The sequence below is a fragment of the Oreochromis aureus genome, linkage group 19 (assembly GCF_013358895.1).
Source record: "Oreochromis aureus strain Israel breed Guangdong linkage group 19, ZZ_aureus, whole genome shotgun sequence".
Lineage (NCBI taxonomy): Eukaryota > Metazoa > Chordata > Actinopteri > Cichliformes > Cichlidae > Oreochromis > Oreochromis aureus.
Genome location: NC_052960.1, coordinates 562,419 through 567,777, shown reverse-complemented (window position 1 = coordinate 567,777; position 5,359 = coordinate 562,419). Strand labels below are relative to the sequence as shown.

The 5,359-nt window shown below is 39.6% G+C and overlaps 1 long non-coding RNA gene across 1 annotated transcript; it reads right to left on the bottom strand.

Annotated features, from left to right (window-relative positions):
* Positions 1–593: 593 nt before the first annotated feature.
* LOC120434729 lies at positions 594–2,878 on the bottom strand. Its single transcript, XR_005609310.1, has 2 exons — positions 2,312–2,878; positions 594–2,145 (listed from the first exon to the last, which is right to left on the bottom strand). It is a non-coding gene; the product is annotated as an uncharacterized LOC120434729 (long non-coding RNA).
* Positions 2,879–5,359: the final 2,481 nt, after the last annotated feature.

The window sequence follows — 5,359 nt, the reverse complement described above, 5'->3', positions numbered from 1 at the left end:
TTAACCTCCTGAGACCCAGTAATTCATTTTTGTGCACTGTAGCCATACACACAAACACCAACATTGGGGAGACAGGTAGCTTTTAGAAAAATAAACAATGAAACACAATAGGGGAGAGGAGGAGAAAAAAGAGAACTCTACCCAGACTGTTTGAGGACAGAAAACAAAAACTCCTGAGCACAAAAAGCACACGGGTCTTCTCAACTTTACACCATTAAAAAACACATGACAAGCAACAGGTGTAGACAGCAACATCCGGTCCTGCAGCATGTCTGCCGACTGTATCGGGAGGGAGCAATGTGCGTTTGTATCCTGTGTCCAACTCCAGAGAGGGAGAGTCTTAAAACACAAATGTGGGCCAGAAAATGACTTTTAAGCTTTGCTGCCATTTTGTCTTTCTTTTTTTTAAACTTTTGAACTAGTCAGCAGCAGTCATGCTTGTGTTATAGTCAGCATGCCAATCACTCTGTCTCAACAACATGAAAAAAGAAAAAAAAAGAATGGCAAACAGGCAGGTCCGTCTGCTGATATTGTGTGTTTCATGAAATTTATCGTGTTTGATAAAACGCTATAAAGTCAGACTGAAGTCATGATGTGCAAAACTCTTTATTTGGTGTCTGAACACAGCAGCATTCCTCCTGAGTACAAAAACAAAATGAGAAACAACAATTGTGCCCCTTTGAACAACTGGGCCAGTTCAGTAGGTAGCCTTGCTTCCCCATGATCGGAAGGACGGGGGTTCGGATCCATGGAAGGATTAGATCACTGCTTCCCAGGCGCTGCATTGGTGCTTCTTTGTATGATCATTGACATGGTGATGTTTCCCCTTTTTAGTCTTCCAAGGACGTTTTCAGACAAGAAACTGGAAACTGCCTGCAACATAGTTTCAGTTAGCAGCACTCCTTCTCTTTATGAAACACGCAGTAACAACACCCCAAGTGTTTAACTTCAAACTTTTAAGATTTTCATTCAATTTAAAAAATACAATTCAGTCATACATTTCTAACCCTAACCCTTTCCATCAAGTGCTGCTCGCTGGAGTTATTTGCTGTGTCCGAATTCAGGGGAAGGATGCTCTGAAGGATCCTACCTATGTCACGTGGGTAGGATGCTTTGGCGGACAGGTAGTCAGGAAGTGAGTGGCTGTGGACAGCCCCCATAGAAACTTTATTGAACAAACAAGGAGTATACAACTAAACAGTGGACAGCCTTCTAGCCTTTGTTCAAGTCCGCCCTCACTTCTGTGTATTTCCGGTCACGACCCAGAAATGTCGCTCCGTTTTTTTGTACATTTTAAATTCTGGAGGAGCTAGAAAAACTTCGCCAGCATGTTTTGTACCTTAGGCTTATCAGAGACAATCATATCCAGGTAAAATAATTTTCTTTAATCTACACACATTTAGGAGTTACTTGGCTAATTTCATGGACTCTCCATTTACATCAGCAATTAAAGGAGATTTAATTGCTGATATTCCTCACTTGAAAATTTGGCGTGAAAACTGGTGGTGTGCTCAAGTGGGTGCTATAGGAAACAAAAGCTCAGGACAGAACAGTTATCAGTCATGTACTTCATACAGAATTTGCATATATTTGATTTCATGTTGATCCTCTGAGTGTAATGGTACATTTTCATTTGAATTTATGAAAACTAAACAATGGATTTTTCTTTCTTTACTTTTCTCTTCTTCTTTGCAGTATCACATCCTAGCACATGCCCCTGTCGGTTGTATTCTACTTTTAATAATTGTCTACTTTAAGGGAGAACCTAAATCACGTGGCCCAGTGTTTGTTATTACATAACTATTTTAAACATGACAAATCCACCATTCCCCTATGTTATTCATAAATATTGTTAAAGTTTTGGCCATTTTCCTCTATAAAACTTAATTGACTTTTACAGTGGCCTGCAATGGTTGATAGTAACATATTCCAGTCATGAGTGATATCAAAAGTTTTCTCCACTCTTGCATTTGGCATTCCCGACAATATGAGATGATACTCTCATCAAAACACAGCCAATTAAACACAGTTTTCTTAAAGCAAACATCAGTAACTCTAAATTAGCATCTAAAGGGTTCAGTCTGCAGCTCCACCTCTCTTGGGAAGCTACCGTCTCCCCCTCTGGTCTCTCTTGTCCTCCTGCTCCTGCAAAAACAAAACAAAGCATCCAAGCTTTTCTTACCAGCTGGGTAAATTGTTGCTCAACATTTACTAATTCTAAAGTTGGTGCAGTCTTTGTGTCAGTATCAAGTCAGTCTAAACTTTAGTCCACATCGCCAGTCCATCACAGTCCAGTCACACATATCCATACCAGATATTGCTGATAGGGGTCCTGCCCTCCTCTTCAGTCTGTTTGCGTCCATTGCTGCTGCTGTTCAAAGTTCAGTCCGTCCTGGTTCTGACCCCAGTTGGTGCAGTCCTTTCTCCAGTGTCCATGCTCGCCGCAGGTGAAACCTAGATCTTCTTCTGTGTTTGTCTGTTCTGAGGTGCCTTTTGACCTCAGTTGCTCCTTCTGTCTCTGGCACGCCCTTTTCTCTGCTCTGCGTTGGTCCGTCACTGCCCTGCACTGTTAATGCAGAGTTATCAAGGTCAGCATTCTGTTGCTCGGCCTCACTTTTCATCCGGGCTTGGTGGGCGTGTCGTCACAGCTCTGTCAGCTGAAGCTGTCTGGGAATTTCCCCCATGTAGTGAAACCAGCCTAGGGTTTAGGGCCCTCCGTCTCCGCTGCATGAGATCCCTTTCCTGCTGCACCGTTGACATTTTCAAGTTGTTGTGGTGGGTCCAGCTGCTGCAGCCAAGGCACACTGCATGTTTTTCTCTCACCACATCTCTTGTTGAGACAAGAACTAATTTAGCTAAGTGACAGAGGAAATGCAACTTTTTCTGGTTTAATTTCAGAAAAAAATTGTGGCAATTTGGGTAGGAGATTCATATTAATCACACTCACAGACCTGCACAGTTTTATTTTTCATTTGCTTTTATTTCATTTCATTAGTTCTGCCAATTCAGCGACATCTTTTGATATTCTTTTTAAACAGGGCCGCCATTTTTTTCCTGGATCCTATAAAAGTGAGCAAACAGAAGACAGGAGAACAGGAAAGAAAAAAAATACAAACATTGCATGAGTAAGTAAGCATCACCAGCAAACATCTTATAAAATAACCTCCATTGAACAGGGTTTCTCTTTGAATACTCTTTGTGATGGAGCACAAAACAGCAGCTACAGTGTCACATTGTTGTTGAAAAGTCTGGAAACACCAAATGTAGGTCGACTGAAAGTTTTACTGACTCTTTCTCCAATCTGGCCTCCCATGTTGCCAATGAGCCTTTCATTCCACTGCTGTGTTTTAGTCATTGGATTATTTAAAAAAAAAGATGATAATAAAAAATGCATCAATCATTTTGTTTAGTTTTAAGAATGTGCAGTTGGTACCTCCAGGACAATAACAGACATTATTTTAAACTCTGCAAACCTTCAATGTATGCTTTTATTCTAGAACAGTATACTTACGGGGCCCGGCGGCTCCAGCTTCAGGGGGCCCGGCAGAGGGCCCGGCGGCGGCTCCAGCTTCAGGGGGCCCGGCAGAGGGCCCGACGGCGGCAGCCTGTAAAAACAAAGAAGTCATTCTAAGCATACTCATCATCATATCATACAGCTCTAATGTAGAGTAAAGGCTAAGCAACATAGCGTTCTTCTGCATAGCATTGTTCTGTGGAACAGCAGCTGTCCATTAAACATTGCTTTGAAATCATTAAGGAAATAACGTACACAGATATCTTGAAATAAGTCATTATAACAGCACACTTGACTGTGACCTACCTCTTACTTTCAGGGGTCCACCATTGCCTCCCCCATCCTAAAGGCAGACTAATGATAATAATAATAATAATAATAATAAGCAAATTTCTTGTAGCTTAACAAGATTTATTGCCTTACATTTAGCCAGATTATCTTGTCCATCTTGTTTTGAACATTACAAGCTAGTTTCCAGTCTCGTGTGAGATGATTAGACTTGTTTCAAGTATATATTACTTTTTTTCCTTATTTAGTCTGTAAATCTAAAATGAACCATTTTACATTTATTTCAAGCAAAAATAGCTTTTAGATAGAGTGTAAAACAAAATTATCTTAAAATAAGAAACATTCACCTTTTTCCTTGAAATAAGAAAGTCAATCATTGGAAGGTATATTTATATCTGAGACCTGTCACAGATGTATTTGTTACCATGTAAAATAAGCCACAAAATCTTGATCAATATAAGCATTTGTCCAGAGGATTGTTTTAATCTGTTGTCACTTGAAGCTAAACTAGAATTATTATTTTTTTTTTTATGAATTATAGAACATTTTTGAGACATTTTATTAAATTCAGTTTATATTCCAAAATCTCTTTTTCCCCAAAGTCTGTTTTTGTTTCATAATGGTGTATTTATTTCAGAAAGTCATTTAACAACTGAATTTCTTATTCTGGCAATCAGGGTCAGTGGGTGGGACCTGAACGCTCATTGGCTGCTGCTTAAACAGGTGCTTAAAATTAAAGTGTCTCAAAATGTTTCTATTATTACAAAAAAGAATCGTAGTGAAATAAATATTTAATAAAATATTATAAAAATACACAATGTAAAATAAAAAATTAAATGACACATTTTAACACTTTGGTGTTCCATAGTCTAGTTCATATTAAAAAGTTAAATAATGTATTAGCACTAGGTTAGGTTCCTGTATTCCTCCATACAACCATCAATCCCACATATCACACGAAAGTCTGGACTACTGCTATGAATTGTATTAATATGGCTCAAAAGAGACTTTAATGTTAAGGCAAGAAAAACAAAACAAATCCAACACCTCCAACACGCCATCTTGTTTGGGGAAAAGACCTGAAAGAAGTTCTTGGCGGGCAGAGTAGTAGAGGTCAATACCAAGTTTGAAGGGGTGGTTTATACCAAGTCTGCATTTAACTTGTGTAGTAATGTAATTGTAAAAACGACTACAACAGTCATAGTAATTGATGGGTTATTTGTTCAAATTAGTGATAGGTTTGTAGCTTGAACCTATTCGCTGGAACGTTGAAGGCAATGTAATAACACAGCAAGCAAGACACAAAGTAGGCAACATTCTTTATGCACGGGAGAGAACTGGACAGGCGCCGTTCCTTCGCTTGACCCCAGTTGCTCTCGTCCGTTCCCCCGTAACACTGCTCTTTTATTGTGGTTCCATGAATATGCATAGGCTCATTAACATATGACATAGGTATACATGTGAACAAAGAATACCGTGTGTGTGTGTGTGGGGGGGTCAAACTGTGACCCCAGGAAGACTCCCCAGAGCCGTCCATCTAAACAAAAGGCACTTAGA